Source organism: Varroa destructor, unplaced genomic scaffold (genome assembly GCF_002443255.2).
Source record: "Varroa destructor unplaced genomic scaffold, Vdes_3.0 BEIS01000003.1, whole genome shotgun sequence".
NCBI lineage: Eukaryota > Metazoa > Arthropoda > Arachnida > Mesostigmata > Varroidae > Varroa > Varroa destructor.
In genome coordinates, this window is record NW_019211456.1 from 32,332,620 (window position 1) to 32,353,916 (window position 21,297).

At 43.4% G+C, this 21,297-nt stretch overlaps 1 protein-coding gene and 1 long non-coding RNA gene across 11 annotated transcripts in view; one reads left to right on the forward strand and one right to left on the reverse strand.

The window, feature by feature from the left end:
• LOC111246677 (protein Wnt-5b-like) overlaps positions 1-21,297 on the reverse strand; it is a 105,940-nt gene that overhangs the window by 37,606 nt on the left and 47,037 nt on the right. Inside the window, exon 1 of one of the 6 annotated variants that reach the window (XM_022796669.2) lies at positions 14,032-14,190. The exons of the other annotated variants lie outside the window; for them this stretch is intronic. The gene's annotated coding sequence lies outside the window, so the exon portion shown is untranslated. Of the gene's footprint in view, positions 1-14,031; positions 14,191-21,297 lie in introns of those variants that run through there. 6 annotated transcript variants of the gene reach the window in all.
• LOC147756829 (uncharacterized) overlaps positions 1,640-21,297 on the forward strand; it is a 66,644-nt gene continuing 46,986 nt past the window's right edge. Inside the window, exons 1-4 of one of the 5 annotated variants that reach the window (XR_015322898.1) lie at positions 1,640-2,263; positions 2,722-2,807; positions 3,586-3,711; positions 3,974-4,191. This is a non-coding gene — a long non-coding RNA (uncharacterized LOC147756829). The remainder of the gene's footprint in view (positions 2,264-2,721; positions 2,808-3,585; positions 3,712-3,973; positions 4,192-21,297) is intronic. The other 4 variants (XR_015322896.1, XR_015322899.1, XR_015322897.1 and 1 more) reach the window with 4 other exon arrangements.

Consider the following 21,297-nt stretch of genomic DNA (forward strand, 5'->3'; position numbering starts at 1 on the left):
TAAATAAATCGGTCAATTAGCACAGCTTTGACGCTGCTATTTTTCTACTTTTTACTGATAGATAAAACTGAAGAAATAATGCCTCAGGATGGGAGATCTGGATGATCTGACGAGAAGCGTGGGATCACATGACTATCACAGCACAAGGTTATTATCAACTCAAGGCTATAACCTTGCCTCCTTTTGCTGGGGAAGCGAATTAGATCTATGACAATAATACCTTTATTGCAGTATAATAGGACTGACGAATGTCGAAGTAGTAAACAGAAGACAAACGTAGAGCCTTTACAATCACTAGCGTTGCTATGTCATAATCTTAACATGATTCTTTTTTCCATCATTGAATTTAAATCAGTGGCTCCAAAGGCTAAACGATGACAACGTCCATACTGCTGGCGACCGCCATTAGAAACACTTTGTTTCTATCTGCCAATACATACGCATTGACGTAAGTCAATTCCAGATGACTTCTCTTTTAATAATTATTATTTGAATGACAACAACGTCCGTGCAGGTGCTCCATAATGATATCTGTCCTTGTCATCGTGCTTTGAGTTAGAAAATGCGCCGCAACGCTTCAAGACATCGCTGAGCACTTTATTTTCGATTACATTCGCTCTCAATGGGTAATAGACTAAAACACCCATCGCCATTACGACACGTGCCGCCGAACGTGCAGAACATTCTTCACAACCGCAGTGGTGCTCATAGTCAGCCATGTGATTGATTGAGGAGCGACAGCGTCAGCAGCCAGCGTTCGACTCACGAATGACGTCATCAGGAGGCTGATCGTGGCGACGCGCTAGCGGCCGGGAGCCAGTGGCGGCGGTAGGAACTGATACAGCAACTCCGCTAACAGCAAACGAAGTCGTACGTAAAGGAGCGTTGAACAGAAGCTGGGCATTTCATTGCATCGCATCTAATCCGCGTCTGCAACGTGGGCACGCTTCGATGATACTGGGAAGCCACCGCACAGATGATTATCATAGTAAACAATGCTCGATGCCAGTATTTGGAACATCTCAAAGATATAGCCCATAGAGGTACACATGCATACGCACAATACGTATTATGCCTCGTAGGCGTCTCTCGAGTCGAAAGCCTCGCAATCTTCCCGCCCTCCACTGTCCATGATCCCTAAAACAGCGACAGCGATCAGCAGGTGAGCTCTGCGCTAAACGCGGTTGTTCGTAGGGAGCAGACATCATATGCAGGACGTACTGTTACCGAGTGCTATTGGTAGCAGTGAAAACACGGACACGTGACGGCCTAGCCTCGAAAGCAGGCCTAGGCACTGTTACACACTGACACAAGTCAACCGTCTAAAGCCGTCTGAGGTAAAATTCTAAACCTGTTAGTGGAAATGATAATAGCAGCAGCAGTAGTAGTAAAAGTAGCCAGCTTACTGTGGCAGCCCGCGGCAGTTAATATCTTATACGCATTTTCTTTTTAGTGTAGAGGTCGTCTCCTGTGTGTGGCCTGTCGTACGGTCCCATACGAACATAGCAGTCACAACATCGTGCGGCCATACAATAGCTATAGCTTCTGCCACTGCCGTTGGCTTTGAAGCTGTCGCTGGCCGCTGCTGTTGCTATTGGTAAGCGCCAGCCCGCAAATTTATCCGCCTAGCCGTCTAACCTCGTGCGTCTCTACTATAATTATTGCCGCCGCCGCCGCCGCCGCCCAGCTACCATCAAAAAGCATTGTTGCAGTCATTATTCTTGGCGAAGGGATATAACAGATGTTCCGTACTTCTTCTGCCGCCCATGCTTGCGATGATGACGGCGATCGTTGCCACATCGTACGAAATGGGCACCATTGATTATGGTAGCAATGTGAAAACTTTTCGAAATCCACTGGTAAAAGGCATTTTTTAACAAATCCACAGTAAATTAAAGTCACAGGAAGATCATTAACAAGACTATGGTCATATGCGGGCGTGGGTAGTGCTGCCATGCTAGCGAACGGTGCTAGTGTAGAACAGCTAGATGGTATGGACGTTTAAAGGAGTACATGCAAATCTCACACTGCGCGAGCACGCCGGCCGAGAGTGCCAAAAACTTGTGATGACAACGATGTAACTAGTATACGTTGGCAGAATGGGCTAGGAAAGTGAAGCGTTGTAAAAGTGTTTAAATTGAATGTATGTGTGTGGTGATGGATACTCTCGTACCGTGTCGAACGCCAACTGACTTTTTAGAAAATGTTGCCACCTTGAACGACGCAACCGTTCATCGAAAAATTCGAAAACGTTTATTTATATGTATGTATATATGCTAGGGGCTAATCAAATTTCGAATGTCTATCTTCGACTAATTGCACGTTGCATTTATTAATGCTAACAGTCATAACGTCGACATTTTCCACTGACGGTTTACCGCAAGTAGGCCGAGTGTGAAGCTTGCGTTGCCCCTAAGTCATTGTAGTCTATCGTCAGATCATACACAATCGGTGTAATCTATAACACTGATCGAAGGTCGTCTAAAACTATTAGGCCTAATATCGGGCAACGTTCAGTTTACGTCGACCTGTAGGTCAAGGAATGGACGGAAATCGGATTTTCGATCCTTCTGTCATTTGCCTCTTGCTGTCTGTCAACTCTGGTTTCAAAACGACGTCGTTTTCGTCTGTCCAAATATATAACCATTCAGACGTTCAAAGTGAATCAAACTGAGACAAGGCTTAGATCCCTTAGACCATTTGAATCATCGGCTTTTTCAGATAATAATCATTCTCATCAGCAACAGCATCGCCATCATGATCAGAGTGATTCCCAGCGATGACCACGTCGTTTGGAGTGAGTGTCGGTAAGCATCGTCGAACCGAACAGCGGCTAGGAGGCTGCAACACCGCTGACGTCGCTACTGCCCTCTCTGTTGTTTGCTACTGCTGTAGCAGACGAAGTACGTGAAAGATCTTTGCCTTCTTGCCTGCCTGTCTGTCTGCCCGCTGATCCTAGTCGAAGCTAACGAATGAAGGCTTTTTGACTCCTGCGACTTCAGATACTTCAACGGCTGTCGTGTTTCGATTCGTGAGCCTCAATTACGAGGTACCACTACTGTATTACTCGAAGAGCAACCAGCAGGGACAGCATGAAGCACCTGATTTGTGGGGATCACAGAGAAACATTACTTAAGGGTTGAAGAACTCGAAGAAGATGCATGATCGATGCGAAGATCTGCGGGCAACGTTTGCAAGCGATTCCAAGCCTGAACAAATTAACCTAAAAAAATGCTAATGCTTATATTGAAGTTTAGCTATTCATAGTTGTTAAACAAAAACAACTGGCCACAGCCTAGGTCCGATCAATCTCAGATTTTCAAGTCTTTTTCTTTCATGGTGTTTCTTGGTATAGAGAAATGGTTAGAGCGTACACAATAATATAACGCACCACCTGAACCGCAATGGAAGACTTCTAACAATGTACAATCTAGTCAATGGCATTATCTGTGTACTGCTAGCATCTATCAAGCTACGACAGATTAATTTCTTACTATATCTATTCAAGCATTGTTGACTATAATTTCATTTCTAAATTTTATAAATCAAATAAAAATTTAGTTAAGAACACGTACACCATTCCAGGCTCAGTCCTGCATGCTGCAGCGGCCCAATACGAATAGGTGAACTAAGGAGTCTACTTTTGTTCGACGTGACCATAGTCGATGGATAGTTATGAATGCGGACGAGAAGAACATCACAGAATGGCCGGTACGTAAAACAAGCAATCACGGTTTTATTAATAATAGCACTTCTCACGAGTAGGCGATAGAGCCCGGCACTTGGAACCAGAATGACTCCGGTCCTGATCTGGCTGACGTGTTTATGTACTTTATATAGTCTAGTAGAGACATGTTATAGCGATTCCACCTTTGCAATCAAATATAACCGATATCGATGAAGCTGGCTATATTTTGGTATACAGGAGCTTATTGGCAAGTAGACTACATATTCTACACTGTTTTTGTTTAAGGCTACAACAATGTATTCCATAAGAAAGATATGTGGCGTGGTGACCGTCTTTCGTGCGTATGTTACCTGTTTCTAGGTCGGCTCACACAGAGATAGATTTGTTTTTTTCTCAGTGAAGAGTCATCCGACCCCAGTGACCCCCAGAAACGTGCACGAGGCTCTCAGTACGCAATGTTAGAGTGCTAGCTCGTCTCAACATCTCTGGACATCATTTGTCCGGTGCGTATACACCATTACAACTGATTCAATCACTCATATTGATAAAACAAATGCGAGAAATACATGAAACCACCTTGACCATAGCGGACAACACTCCTCGCTGTACATTGTTCTGAGCCATTTCAGAAGCAGAAACAAATCCACAGTTGGTAAGCTAGAATTCTCATTATTCAACACAGATGAATCTTCATTCATTCAAGGTTCATTTAATTCGTTAGAAAAAAAAAGCAGGCATAAGGCAAAGATTTGTTTATCGTGATTCTCTCGCTCTCTGGTAAACCTTTTTCGTGTACCTTTTGATTTTAAAGATATTTTAGAAAAAGATTAAAAACATCTTAAAAAAATATAAAAAGAGCTACCAAAGATCCTCGATGCCGTTTACATTTGACGAAAATATACGAGAATAAATGAATATACTACTAAAGCTTAGTATATATTTTACCTAGGCGAACAGAGATGGGGAAGAATTACGCGGCAATAGAAAAAATCGATATATATATATATATGTGTGTGTGTGTGTGTGTGCCATCAAATCAATATATGTAATAACTTCTGATATGCATTATCGCATTATATTCCCATATTTTGCTATATTTATCTCATCTCGTTCCGCGTTATCGTGAGCTATCGCCACATGGTTGGTCTTGCCGAGTGTTTTCCGCGATGCAGACGTATCTGCATCGCCGGCATTAATAGCAAAAGTGGTGAAGAAAAAAAACGACAGCCTTTATGTATGCACTTTTTAACTTGGAGCTTCTTCACTCTCATCGTCTCGATACTGCTGTACAACGCCATCAAATAACTTCCGCCTTGCGGTCCATATGTCAAGTATGTGTGTAATATTATGCTGTTACAGAAAAGACGGCAAATAAAAAAAAAAGCAAGATTACAATCATTTTTCTGTACGAAACCTTTGATGAGAAAAAGGTAACCTTTGCTGGATCGCTGCTTTTTGACGGTTTCATAAGTGAAGCATTATTATTGTGTATGGTTTGAAATAAACTTAGACACAAAGTATCATAGATTAAATGATTGGTAAAAAGGTAAAGTATTATAGAAAATACAGATCTTCGAACACATCGAAATGTGTACGCGCAGACAAAATTGGTAACACCATGTTTATGATTATTTCTGCTGGCTAAAACTCGACGACATTACCACAAAATATGTAGTAATCATAATTTATAATTCTTCCTTGTTACGAAGGGAACAAACGGGTCTTCACAGAGTAGGAGCTGTCCGTTACCCGAAAAAACAGCGCGGAGTACACTTAGTGAGAACTTCGACGGAGTGTTGTTGCACCTCACAGTCTGCGGCCAGCCCACAAGATCCTCTTGATTTTCTCGTCGTTAGATTTCCTGTGCCTTTTTTTTCTGGTCATGAGATAACAACCTCCTTCACCGCCTGTTCGCTTATTGTAGAAATCTTGCAGAAGGTGCCTTCCATTATCTTTATGTACACACATAGCATTGTGTATAGTGATGCAAAAGAAACACATTGTGTTTCCCAAAGAGTTCTATTGAGGGGTGAGTACTCTACGGGTAGTACCTGCATCGTCGGTTCGCCAATTGCTGCCACAGTCCCGGCCTTCGGCAACTTCGAAACTACCACACTAACCCATAAGACATACACTCTATTGCGGGGGGTTGCGTCTGCCTTTTTGTCGACATCACTGTTGCTGTTGCGTCAAAGGAAAACGTCAAACGATGTCCATTTGGTCCTGTGACGGCTAATGGGCGATAATGTGACTATAGCGAAAAGAGTAACGCAATTGTCCCGAAAACGGAAAGGCAGTTTCGTTGTTGGGAAGATCGAATCGCACAAAACGCAACAAAGATTCATCTCTCTATATGCATCGCGCGACGTCGACGGTCCACCGCCAAATGCCATATCACCCTGAAAAGAATAACGTCGCTTGCGCTAAGCATTGTGCTGATGTTGCCATAAAAAGGAAAAATCCTCGCAATCGCTCAATGGTAGAGCATGTGCTTACGAAACAGCACATGCAAGATAAAAGTGGTAGACACAATGTTTCTAACACAAAAAGGGCCTACAGCTGTCGTGGGTAACAACAGCCGAAAACGTACTAATTTCGCCAGGTGATGTCCTTCGCTCTCATAAACCCGTGTGCTCCATTCATTGTCTGTGAAGGTATCTCGTCACCCGTAAAGTTTGTGGCAAATGATAGAGAATGCAACTGTACTGGTCCTACAATGCTATAGTCAGGTCAACAGAAGAGCGGAGCGGGATTACGACCTGAGAAAGAAGCTTCGCTTAATAATTGTGGCTGCCTAACAGCAGTCCCTGCGAAACTGAATATGAGTACATGGTAAACATATGTCTTGTAGAATCAGCAGTATTATATTTAGCTACGTATATGTAGCGTACCAAATGGACGCAATCATTTTTGCAAAAAATAGACAAATGCCGGCTTTCTAGAAGCTGGATACTTCAGTGACAAACTCATTCCATCGGTGCAATTAGGTTATGCCCATTCTAAAGACTGCTTTTAACTATTCAAATAAATCATAGCTACATAATAATAGTAATCATAGAGATAAACGAAGCTTTTTCTACAAGGCAGCGTACCTAGACATGTAGTAAAAACAAAATTCTCATCATTCGACATTTTCAGAACAAACTGTAAGGTGCTGCCCTATCGTACCTACCCCAAAATACCTATTCCATTTAAGCTATCCGAATCACAAGCGACACGTCCACCCTCCGTTGGCCTGGCTTCAAGCGTAGCGATATTGTCAATAGAGACTCAATTTTTGGCCAGCGTTTTCGCATTTTACGCGCTCGTGTTATATACGAACTCCTCATATCCCAATAAATAACGTTTAGTTAAAACTTGTTGCATAGAGGTACATCAGCTGCAGTGCCCACCGTGTTTAACGCTGTCGTTTTTCCACTACAACAGTGGATGACATTAGCTCCTTTGCTCTAGTCTTCCTGCCTTCCAGCCACACTCCCCGTAACGTTTGGGCAAGTGGGGATCGACCCATGTTCATTGTTAGGTCATCCAATTTATATTCAGTGAGGGCTCCACCCGAGCCAGTTAGACTGGTCTATAGAACGGCACGACAAGTCCAATAATGGGGTAGGTTGAGACTGTTACGAGGCGCGGTAGTCACTCGTGTTGCCCACCGTCTACGAGTTCAGCACATCGTACTAGCGATGCTAGCGGCACGGGCAGCGGTCCTAACAGGTAACAAGGAAAGGCGGAAGCCTAGCTATAGAGTTTGATTCCCCGTGAAAAAAGACAAACTTTGCGTCAATTTCTGTGCTTTGCTATCGGAAGCGGACCGTGCTTTTCTATCAAGAAGGTAAAGGAGAGAAAAACTGGTGGGTCTTTATTCGTTGAAGATGAATCCGAAACCGGTCCGATGATGGAGTGGTTTCCCTCTATCAGTTGGTCTATGATCTTCAGGTATTCAAGAACGAAAACACGAGGATAGACGTGCTCATAGCGTATGCAGCGAAGAGTGTTGTACCTAATCGCAATATTCAAATTTGCTGTTAAACGTGCTATAAGTGAGTAAACGGATTATTTAATAAATTGCAGTTATATCGCGCATCTCTTACGTATATCTACTCAACAATGATAAAGCGATTACCTTCAACTTATCTGCAGTTTCCAAAGCTTTCTGCAGAATGAACACAGATTAGCCTCTAATTGATTATCATGAAAAACTCGGTGTTAAATTGATTGAAAGAGTACCTGTACAAAAGTGTAAAGTATCCATTGAGAAATTCGAGAAATCTGCTGTCCGAGAGTTAATTGTCGGGAGCAGTATGCCCCGATATCAAAGTGATGACTTGGGCGGCTAGAAATCAACAACGTGCGCGTATGTACCAGGGTGCTTTATCCACGCAGAGCTAAATATTTTGTGTATAGTAACTTGGATAACTATCGCCTTACCTAAAACTCAACTTATGATTAACATTTATGAAAAAATGACGACGGCTTCGCAAGTTCCAATGTGACTCAACAGTCATTTGTTGTATCAACGTATATAATATGACCGTAAATACACGTACGTTTGCACGTATTAGACATAACCCTGTGCAGTTCACCTTTCGAAGCTGAAACCTTGTAGATACCACGTCAATTACATCCAGGAGTACAGCATTGTACACACCTTCTTATGTTCTACGAACACTTAACAAAATAGAACTTTAGCACTTGGTTGCCCCCTCCCATTAACTTTAAAAGACGTGATGACGGCCAAATAAGGTAAGAAGCCCTGCGACTACAATCTACTTACGGGTAGCAACAATCGTACAAACTTAGCACATACTCGTTTCTGATCTCTCCGGCATCACCACTTCAATGGCTTCAACAGCGTCCACGGAAGCTATAGGAAATCCGCGACCAGCCCATTTTGACAATAGCACTACACTTTATGCTGGTGTTTTCTCCTACACCGACTGCCTGTGTGTCTCGCTGTTGTGCGTGTATATTCTCCACGCTATTGAAAGTTGTTCCACTGGAGGCAAACGCTGCTGCAGCAGCACTTTTTGCGCTGCCTCCGCAATCGCGGACAACCAGCGACTAGCGAGTCCGCAGGAGTCGTAAAAAGGGGCTTATCTCCTTCTTTTTTAAGCCGGAGAGATCCTAAGCTTCTCGCTACATTTTTCTGGGCTAAGACGCAAAGGCCGTTACCCAAACGACCTGGTGTTGGTCGCTCGGCTGGCCGCTCCGAACCAATGTGGTCGAATCGATACCGTCGGCGACCACGGAGTCACTACTACTATCCACAAACCTGCATCTACGATACGTTTGCCCAGGCAGGGGCGCAAAGGAGCTACTCCGTGTGTTCGAATGCACAGGAGGCACGATGTGGGCTCGGGCAGCGGCGGTAAGTATAGAACAGATTGGAGAGAGACGTCGCGCATGAAGCCGATCGCGAAGGCGACAGCAGCTACGTTGTTGAACATGTCTTTTATTGTGACTGGCGACGACGACATCCACTATGTGAGTCGAACGGACGGATCTGTCGAACAGAGAATGGAAAGCAGTCCAAGCAGACAAGCACGGCGAGGAGCCTAATCCACTAATGCTAACATAGACCATGCTGACTGGGAATCTAGTGATAGGTTTTTTAGGCGGAGGTCGGGACGAGGGGAAGATAAAAGGGTAGACTTCATCGTTCAGTCAAGGACCGACGGCGGAAGATGTACGAGATCCCGAACGAAGTAGGCAACAAATGTGAAAGCGTGATTGCGTGAAACGCCAAATATTGAGTCGTGACATTGCCCCCAATTTGAAAGAGCTCAAATACAGCGGAGAGTTCAAAGGGAGAACGGGATAAAAAAAAAAACGTGCTTTTTTTATGCCTGTTCACATATAACCGCTTGGGTTTATATTCGGTATATGGTATAGACACTGCTTATAACCTTGTCGAGCTGCCTGTTTCGTCACGCCTTAGCGGATCATGGGTGAATAGTGATTTATGGCGAATTAAACAGGGCTGGTGAAGCCGAATGTATGATATAATTCAAGCAAATGTGCTCCACTGTTGAAAATACGGGTAAGCGTTATGAATGACACTTCTTAAAAACCTAGCCAACGGTAAAGCTACTAAGGAAAACTAAATAGAACAGTAACAGTATTATCTCCAATCCTGCGGATATCAATGATGGCACGATCGTAATAATTGAAAATATAGGTTTACAAGTAGCATTTACTTGCTGATGCACCTATGAAAGAACTACCTATTAATTGTATCTCAAAGGTATAGAATGCGGCAAAATATTAGTACATAATTAGGTTGTCCTGCGACGATGTGCTGATTTCTGCATATATTAAGGTACAGGACGAGTGGCGGGCTCTTTATCTCCAATGCAGGAGGCTCCATCGTAGTCAAAAGCCGCTGCTGCGCCTAAGAATCCGTGGTGCCTAGCTAACCTAACATCATCGACGCTTGGCAAGCATTTGACCTTATGTCCTTCCTCTCTGTAAAGCACCTAATATTCCTGTGATAACCTTTTTTCGTTAAGAACACATGTTCTCGGGAAACGGTACCGAACGGAACAATATCGACAAAAAGATGGCGAAGTTACGAAGATTTGTTTCGCCAATAGCGAACGTGCCAATTTGACTAGTTCTATCTTAATCATTCTTTAACGCGATAGAAAAGTTTGTCAAAATGTTGCAACGTATTTTCTCTGCTCTAGTAAAGTACTCATAAAAATCTGATCGAGCACTTTCGGAGTCTATTGAGTCCTATTATTTGAATTGAAGTCCGTATGAAAAAAAATTTCACCTCAGTAATGCGTACCGATGTACTACAGTGTGGTCTACATATTATGTATTCGAGTATGTAATTTTCGATAGAATTTAAAATTGGTTAGAAACATGTCCTGGCATCCTTCTAAAATCATCTAATACGCCCCTTTGTAACTTCGCTCGTTCAGATTCGGGCGTCAGTCAATTGTTATACGAACTTCAACGTACGGTTGAATTCCAACACAATAGTTAATGCTCGTTCTGTCTAACTAGGGTAGATATGTTGATCGAATCGATGGTGAAGTGTCGATCATTATGATGACATTATGTGGGTGTCTATGACCCTTCTGAAGGCATCAGCGCAGGCATTAATAGTACCTAATATTATTACCGTTGTAGCCGTTCGATAACTACAGAATAGCGGGTAAACTCTTTTGATGGTGATACATTCTGAGCCTGATCCCGACAATAACCTCTACGGCGCGTCGTGCTAAGATGCGCGTCGCACTATGCATTTCTCCATCGTCACTGGTCACATACTAGCATCAGCACCACCGTCTTACAGCTAATATTTACCCATGGGGAAACCTAACACAGACAAACGTCTTAACGGCCGCTAACCATAGCAAATATTGAACAAAGGCGTGCACACCGCCGTACTCCTGATTCGTCCAGAGCTTCGAATCAAAATGGGCAATAATCATGCTAATAGCAGAAGCAGCTGCACGATCCGTGTCAACAACAGCCTGGACGAGTGCTGATTCTCGTGACAGATAGAACCAATAGGCCAACCTTTCAATGATAATATGGGGATAGTAACGATTATGATGTTCAGCGCGATTACCCTCACTGACCTCGTTGTCGTAATAATAAAATGGTTTCATTAACAGTCGAGTCCTGCAATAACAACTCCGATACTATCCTTGTGGGCGCTGGCAGAGGTGATAGCAAAGGTGGAGTTTATGGGTACCAGCATAAGCTAAACTAGTAATTCCTACCAAAGTCGTGCCGTTAGGACTGATTGTAGCCGATATCGAGAAGCACCCACTAATGTTACTCCCATAGCGCCGCTTATGGGGGTCGCGTACGGTTTACCCACTTAGCCACAGAAGGTAAGAAACAGCGAGAAAGCGAGACGGGGAGAGAAAAATGTATCGAGACAACATGTCGTTTGGCAGTTCAGTACAATTTGTCCGTTGGTGCCGCGCTACCAAAGGCACCGCTGGTGTAGCTGTTGTTGTTGTGGTGTCGAGATGTCGCTAATGTTCAATAGAGCCCGTGTCTGTTCATCCGGCTAACAACGGGGCCCCTGATTGCTTTACGATACGCCATCACTACCACTGAAGCCATCATCATGAATAACATCATCGTCATCGTGAACAGCAGCATGAACCGTGGGCAAAAAGGAATCATTATAGGGGTAACCATCGTCGGCGGCAGCGGTAGGCATCAAGCACCGTTATGGGCCCACTGCTGTGACTCCCACTGTCTTTTGTTGCTCCCTATTGCTACTACGGCCACAACTAACGCGGCTGCTGTTTCTTCAACAAATGCTTTGCTTTTCCTGTCGTGGTAGACGCTCGCATAACATCGCGCTGCTGCCACTGTTCCAGCGCATCGCTCTGTGCACATTGGCACCTATTGTGCGTGAGACGTCAACCCAATCCATTCTCAATCGCTTTAACGCGCCGGTGGTAGCTGTATTTTGGTGATGATGGTTGGTGTCAACGGCTTGGACAACAGCTCCTCGTCGGTCGACAGACACATGACACACTTAGGTATGGCGGCGCTCGAAAAATAACACTACTTCGTGTTCCCTTCCTCTCTTACGCACTTCACGCAGATTCGCGTCAAGCCGTGACGTGAAGTATTGTACCAATTAGTTGAAATTCGAAGATCGTTATAGAACTTCTCTCTTGTTTAAGCTTTACCATATTCCTTTTTAGTTCTCACAATTTTGGAAGGTAGGCGAAAGTACCATATGTGCACTGTGGGAGCACCAGCGAAGTCCTTACGTCGAGCCATCTTGATCTTCTAAAAATGTAAAGATCGTCTAGAAAACCAGCCAGAACAGTTCGGACAATTGCGGGTCGATTATACGTATCTATATACGACGGAACAAAAATAGGCTTACAGTGGCAGAAGACTAAGCATACAATTAGGCAAACAAGATCCGTATCAACTGTAATCCTACTTTTCTTCTTTAGAAGCCTACCTTTATCCCGCCTGATGTTATATCATTTACTTCGCACCTCATGCATACATCGTTCAAATACTTGTTGCTATACTGAAGTCAGACGACTAGGTAAAAGCGAACAGTCAAACAACCTGCAATAGCTATTGCCATAATCAGACCTGCTGCCACAGTGAGTTAATATCAGTATGCTTTTATTAATTTTTTTTAGCTTTGGATTTTGTAGGGGGCGTGCTGACAGCCCGTACGGTGGTGGGCAAGGTACCGATTAGAGGGGTGCCGGCCTGTGGCACCGTTGCACTGATCATGTTTTTGTCCTTAACCCAATTGCGATCTCCGCTGGGAACCGGTGAGAGGGACGCTGAAGCTTCCGCCGGCTCAGCGCAACAGAACAACGAGTCAACTTGCGATCTAAAAAAATTCTCGTCTCTCTTGGAATAACCACGCAAACCCTGAGAATCAGTTGGATTTGTGTCAATTGTACTATGACGTTTGCTAAAAAATTCTAAGAAATTGGCTTTGTTTCATGTAACAACGACAAGATACCGTCCCCATGGGAAGCTCGTGCTAATAAACGATCCGTGTTTCCTTTAAGAAGCTATAAGTATATTGATGACTGTTGTAAATGGAGCTATGCAGAGGTTAGCAGATCGTAGCGAGAACTTGCATCAAGCGGATAGAAAAGAAGGGCAAAGGAAAATACTTAAATATGTTGCCCTGTCCAATGGCGCATTTTCCAATTAGTCTGGTTGACAATATTTCATAGCTATATAGCGTTGATCAAGTGTACACACCTGCAGAAGCGTGAGACGTCAAAAATGTCACCGCTAATTCGAATATATCCCCAGGGCTATGCGGCAGTCAAGTAAGGCTGACGCTGATTACGGGCTCTATTTGGCGTTCGTTTTAGCCCGCTCATTTTTGCGGCGGCTCTTTGGGCGGCATTCTGGGGTGATAGCAACAGCGTGAACAAGCGATTATGGTTTTTACTGCCACGCGGCGACCTACCCAAAAACCCGATCGTGTTTGACGCACCAAAGCACTATCTGTAACCAGTACTGCCCGATGCGAATAACCGACATCTACCAATTCCGTCAATGGCGACGGTGAATCCGTGTCGTAAAATAGCACCATATATACATACATATATGTTCCAAAGTCATAATTTGCTACCCGAAAAATAATTACACATGATTAGTATAGCGTAATCCGTAACGTACATGTTTGTTGATTATTGCATCTACCTTTAATTGGGCGAAACATAGTACAGACTCTTTAAGCAGATGCTGTTCTAAGCACTCTTTTCATTCAAATTTTCCGATGGCTGTATCTATATCTTGCTAACAACGGCAACAGTCTGACGTTATTCGAGGCAAAAAAAACACTAAGACAAATTGCAAGAAGAACTTACAAGTTAGTTGCGCGGTCCAACTATTGGACACGAGAGCCGCAGTCAGTGCACGCGTTGCTCCATCGAGGTATAGACCTTTTATTACAGCTATATGCGTCCAAAAATCGCCTCTGGGTAAACACACTTTAATAGACACAGGATGAAAATGTTCAATAATGACAACAACAAACAAACAAAACACTAACAGGAGTATTGACGGGTGAAACCAGACAGATAAACGAGAACGTGAACCAAATAGGCAGGTTATTAAAAATAAATATAACATATAAGCTTTTCCTTTTTTGAAACGAAATAAATTCAAAAGAGAACCGAACAAGAAAACAGAACCAAGTGAGTGATGTTCTGTCTGGCTGCTGTAGCGGGCCGTGGCGGCATTCTTCGTCGCCGTGAAGGCTTGAAGATGAAGGAATGGACAACTTCATTTCGTCGGTACGATTGTGACAGTCGAACACTGGTCAACAGGAGAAAGGCATCGTCGCTGCGACCAGTTAGCGATTTTTTTTTTATTCGCTCGTCCGGCTCACGTCCGCACGTATATTATCGCAATAAAGTACAGAGCGTTCGACCATAGCACATGGATCGTGTCTGTCAATTGTGTCCTAGCTAATTTCGATTTTAATTCATTGTCAAAGCTCATACATATCATATCACATGTTTTCAGGCATTCAAATCTGAATAAGATATTATCGGGTTAAACAAACTAACTTGACGGTCTATGCCTATAAATTTTTATCGGTGGTGAGCGCTCGTGCAAAAATGGCTATCGTTTAATTCAGCTGGGACGGATGCAACTGAAGACAGGTAGCAACAAGTTCTTCCTTCTTGTTTGATTTTTCCTATGGCAGATTAGGACGACAAATATTGATTACTTGCGTGTATGTGACTATGCCGATGCTTGTTCGTTTAAACGCTGCGCTAACATGACCAATAACCAATGAGGAACACGCCAAAACTGGTCTCTAAATTTCCGTTCCTTTCGTCGTGCTGGCCCGTTTGCGGTTCGCGGCATAGTCGTCTGTTACATCACGGTAATGAAACATATTGGAAGTAACCATTGCAGTAGTAGGGTAGACACGCGATGATCAAGACCTTTCTCCAGTTCTTTAGTCGCTGCCTATATTATGCCTGCCGGGCCTCTCCAACGCATTTTCGACTCCGCAGGCCCGAAGATAAGCCTGAACTCCGTTCCAATTAGCTAAAAGTAAAACAGAGCGTTCGCGCAGGGACCCACACTGTCTGCATCGAGTCTAACAGAAACACATTGTTGCAGCGTAACACGTAACTGAATAGAAGAAACGCCAACTAGAGAAACGGTAACATCGGAGGAAGCGTTAAATCGTCATAAATCTGTTGAAGCAGGGCACTCCTATCGCAGAAATAAAAGATGAAGTGGACAGTTACAAAGGTCCTTGACGACCTCTCGAAACTTTGCACTATACACGGACTGCAGTCGACAACCTAATTAAAGGTACGCTAGGCATCGCTGGCATATTGAGAGGGAGGGTTGGCTTAATTAAATGACAGTTTCAGGATCAAGCAAAGGACTTTGAAGTAATAATAACCATTGATTGGTGTTACTTCATTCCAATTATGGCGTATCCTACTTAATCGATTATAAGTGCAGTGGAGCTCTGCTTACCCTAGAGTAAATAATACTGCTTTTTATTCCTCAAAGGACTTCGGATAAAAATTAGGCTAAAATGGACCGCTTGTCCTTAGCATGTCCGAGCACCGAACCATCCTCCCTATCGAAACCTCTGCATCCTTTTTCATAGAAAAAACGCACTCAGTCAGCCATAATGTTGATATGCATGATGCTTCATGACTGGCAAAAGTAGATATTTGCAGCGAGGAAGACTCGAAAAATTGCACTCTTCGTTAGCAATTATTTTCGTACCATTGTAGGCCATACTCATCTTATACTTACGGATCGATATAATGGTGTACGAAAGAAATGTTTCCATAATAACAATCGTTTTAACCACTTGCTCGCAGACGTCTTCGTCAGAGTCAACTATCGGAGAGAAAATCGCTTATCAACAGCCATAACGATAGCGATAACAACGAAAACAACCAAGTGGCAAATAATATTTTTGTGAAACCAAAATGGGAAAACCAACTCTGTTCCGCTAAACGATGTCATCATCATTATGTGTACAAACACCTTATACAATTGAGTCATTGGCCTTGTTGAAATTACTGCGTATTTGGCCTAATCAGCATACTTGATCTGACGTACGATCTTCATTTTGTTACTGAATGCGGACAAGATATCGTGCTAGTTAACTGATTTCAGGATACAGAATGGCTTTTTACGTTCGATGCTTGCTTTTTTGCATTGCATTAGACAACTGGCTCCCAGAAGATACGTTTTCGCCTACCCCTGGCTTCCAATCCGAAACACCTTACATGCCCCCACAAGTTTAATAAAAAAAAAAAACACGTTATTATTGGACCTTTACGAGAGATGAAATGGAGCAACCGACATTTATAGTAATGGCTATTTTTTATTCTATTTGTAGTAGTTTATACAGGTGATATGGGCCTAACTATTCAATCAAGAAGGCGACGACGTATGAACATTGACTAGTACATTGATACAAAATTCGGTAGTATAACAAATCAGTTCGATCTTGCAGCTACAACAGCTACCGGTTTCTTAAGTAACAAAGGATTTTGACGATAATAGGTTCTTCATGTCTGTAACCTTGTAACGTAATGGCTGTGGTACTGAATCGCAATCACGGAACCCTTGTAGTTTCCCAGGCGTAGCGTCCAGCGCTTCTGCTTAGACCACATGAAGCCGTTTTATACAAGTTGACAAAACGGGGGTATATCTTAGATAAACCTGTTTTGAAGCATATGATTTTTCATTTTCGCTTTCATAGGTACTTCGTTATAAAGGCTCATTTGAAGGGTAGGACCTCAGATCTATTCCAACGCCGTCTTGTCAAGATCTTGACCGCTAGCCCGTGTTCTCATCTAGGCGCCACTACATTAACGGTTGTCAAGGCTACATAGACATTTCTTGCAGGAAACAGAGAAGTAACAAAGATTAATGACGCACGGAGTATGTCTTTTCTGACGGAATGCAAGTCTGCATTCAATGACATTGACTTCGGCAAAGGTCACGATATCCGGCGACTTTGGTGCGGCCCACAGTAGACAGTTCCACTTGATTTGCCGGCCAATAGGTAGAACGATAGTTCGCAGCCTATTCACATACCATCCTTTGTCCCCCTGTTTATCTGTTCGACGTTCATCGCGTTAGACGGTCGCCATCAAGAGCAGCGCAAGCGTTCGCTAATCGGTAACAGGCGCAGCATGAAGCGTGACCACAGCAACGAAAACGCGAAACAGGAAACCAGGTGAGATTGTTTTTCTTCCAGTCCCGCTCGCTCTTAGACCGAAGTCGAAGATCGACAATAATCACAGGCAGTCGACTTGCACAGGAAAGAAACCGCTAGTCATCATCATTACCCTGGTGATCATCTCCATTTCCCAACGGAGACAGAGGCAACGGCATGGCAGTAATGAGCATAATCCGGACCAGCACATTGGAAATCACATAGAGTTTCGACCACAGTGTGCCTAAAAAAGTGCACACATCTAATTGATCGTCGCATGTATTGCCTCTATTGAAAGTACCGGTATATTTGAGCGGCTGAATGAGTATTCTGTATGAAGAGAGTTAGTTTCTTCTTTTCGTAAAAATGAAACGATGCAACAAAGATAGGTATAGAGAAAAACACGATCCGATCTGTTACGAAACGGGTTTGGGGACAGCAGCGGAGCGGCAAAGATAGGGCGTGTAATAGTATGCATTTTGGTCGAGACTGAATAACGCTGCCTTTAATATATCGTGATGCGTCCTACAGTTCGTCTCTTAGGAAGCTTCTCTTTTCGAAGTCGTCTCCAGATCGACAACCATTTATCTGATCTTGTTTAGCAGAGCAATGACAGACTCTGCAATACCAGCATAAACCAGAACAGCCCGTTGTTGGGAGCTCCTGATTCATTCGCTCTAACACTGAGGAACAATTCTGGATCAAGCAAGGATCTCAAGGCGGCACAGGAACGCATAGTCTTTGTCTGTGGGCTGAGTAAATCTGGCCTTCGTTGTTGACTCTAACGTTTGACCTGTTCTCAGCTATGGCTGCCCCATCGTTCATTCCGCTGGACTTTTTTTTTTTTTTGTTTTTTACCTCTTTGTTTTTTTTCGTCTTTTCGTGACTCTGCAAAAGAACGTGACACTAGTAACATCTCGGTAGCCTCTGTTTTCGGAATCCGGTCGGTGCATAAAATATGATTTTGGACGCGACACAGAGAAATATTGTAAACGAATCAAGGCAATATATGGCCTAAGTACAGCAGAGCTTGTTTTCGACGGCTTCGTAATCGCTGTTGTTGTTTCAAATAGAGTGTATAATAACGAGGTGAAACGCACGCATTGTGACCCCATATTTTAGTAAGAAATATCTCAAATTGACAGAGCTAGCAACCCAATGGCGGTAGTCGCCAGGAAATCTGTTTTCTTTTACATTACTGTTATTCGATTAGATCAATTCCTTACAAATTGTGCTCTGTTTTTCAATAATTGTTGAAAAAAGCCAAACTTCAAAAACGTTTGCCTATAATCCTATAGTGTTAATTTTTTATGTCCACAGCGTACAGAATTACAAACCTCAATTATACACCATATTATTATATGGGCTCGTCATCTGCGGTAGCGTTGGTATTATCATAATCAATAAAACTAGTCATTGTAATAGTTTTTAAGCGGGCCCCCGGTGTGGAGCGCCTTATTGTTTCAAGCGGCCCTAAAGCCTTTTTAGGCACTACGAGGCATACCTGCCCTCACAGCCACACAACCTACTTCCGATGTCTCAGTTTCTGTATGCTATAGAAATACTTTTTGTGACAAAGATCTCCGTTCTAAAATTTTTAGGTCCACCGGAAGAGTTATCATGCCATGGCACCGACCCATTTTTGACCATGAATGTCCCTAATTCGGTTTGAGATGATTTAACACTTTATTGCTTGTAACCTATGTTATCTAAAAAATATCTGCAAATACTCATGGTGTAAACGGAACTTGAAGAGTACTGTCTTTCAGGAAACAACAAGTATAAATAGTCCGTACGAAAAGCCTACCCAGTCTTCCACGCAGGCCACAATCACGAGCATCGTAAATGTACGTCGTCGCGGATGTGCCTATTAAAGTAATAAGTTATTACAGGATCTATGACCAAAGCACACACAGATAAGCTTACAGAATACTCGGAGTTACCTGGTTTAGCTAGAGCTACCTCTATTCAGTTTTCCTCATTATCGAGAAACTCATCTCTTATAGTTCTCGCCGATTATCGCACAGCCGCCAAAATCACAAGCTATTCATTTCGTAGTGAGTCTCACTCTCAATTCATCCAAGCAAAGATGAAGTTTTTTTTTTTCCCAATATAGAGACAATCATCATTTACCTCAGTTAGTCCTTTCTTCAGAATTTGAGCAGCATTCAAAAGACACAGATGTCCCCCCTGAGAGTCATCGCAGAAGCCTGATCTCGCCTAGAGACGCGTTGGCAAACCACAGTCACACGTCTGGCTTTGTCCAAACATCCCCATATACGACGAATGATACGACGAACGTGTCGATGATTCAGTAAGTGAGCCGGCCGGTGATGTAGGGTTTAGATGGAAGAAGAAAAAAATTCACTACTACTACTACTACTACTACTACCACAGTTAGAAGTCCTTTTAAGCTCAGCTGCTATTGCTGGTCCGAGCTCTCTTACGCCATCTTGTTCATCGTGCCATAGGCACATGCCGCGTGCGCCAGCGGAATTACCACTGCTGTCGTTTCTCATAACTGACACTCGCGCTCCTTCTCTACGGTCCCGCTTTTGCCCCTTTTCTATTCCGTGAAGATATATCTGTCAGGAACAGCTGAATGAGTTACAAATAAACGGCACGCTAAACAGCGAACGTTCCCGGCGTTGAATGCAAGCAAGTTCGGCTGGCTGCGGTTCAGCCGGAGTCAGCGGCTCAATAACTAACGGGGATGCGCTTAGCATCGGAGCCGCTACGGGCAAACACTGGCTGATCTCTGTGCTCTTTGACGGCTAGATGAGCCGTGTATGGGTGCCCTTAGACGCTCTTATCTGTTTCAACAAGGCGCTCGGCATACAGCGTTCGCTTTTTTTAGCTGGGAGGATCGTGTCGCTTCGTAGCGCGCTGCTACGATGTTGCTTTCTGTTTTGACTGCGCGACGCTGATTAAGAGAGAGTATGAGATATGTCTAGCTTTTTCAGAACAATTTTTTTGAAGAAAAGGAAGCGAGAAAAGAAAAGCTAAAGAAAAAGGGGAAGCTTTCCTTGTGAAGCAAGTCTTTTTAAACACCATCAGGGCACTGGTAACTTATTATACCTTCTTCCAGTCGTAAACATTCGGTGGCTATGGTACGCCGCTGTTTCGCGCGTTCCAAGCTAAACCTTATGTGTTTTTTGCTTCTCAGTGCACAAATGCGAAAATATACGCTATACAAGGTTAAGATCAACAGTAGTAGAACCATACATACATACGTATATACTTTCTCAACTGGCTCTTATTATGTACAAGCCGAACAAGTTACATTTGACGCGAACAGCATCGAAATAAACAATAATATTAAACGTATTTATTGCATGTTGTTTTGACGATATAAAGTGATAAGCGATTTACACACAAACAGAGGTACTCCTACGGTGCAAAAATAACACGAAACATTTGCACATGCGCGTAAAAAGTACGTTTCTATCGCCCGTTCGGCTTAATACGTAAATTCGTCGATATGTACTTTTACATACATTGAGAGGCCGATCGGGTGCTTCTCATCGTTTCAGCTATGATTGTGATGAAAATGTCCATGTTGATCGTGTGGTCACGCTGTCCCTTTACGTTTCGCTCGCCACCGTGACCACATGTCTTGCATGGGCTGTAATGATAATCGTTTGAAGGTAAACACACAATGACAACAAAGTAAACATCGTCGAAGGCCTAATGGGTCAGAATAGGCCAGAGTAGTCTCAGACGAGGCTAGCTAATTGGACGAGCCCTGGGAGAAGGGGCAGCCCCTTAGCAACGCGGCGGCGGTGGTGGCAGCTGGCGCCGTAGACTGGCAAGCTCGTCGGAAGGAAGGCTTCGTAGAGTCATCAGATAATTATCTAATATATAAAGAAAGGGGCCGACTTTATCATGTCGATAGGATGTTTAACTTTGCTGTCCTAAA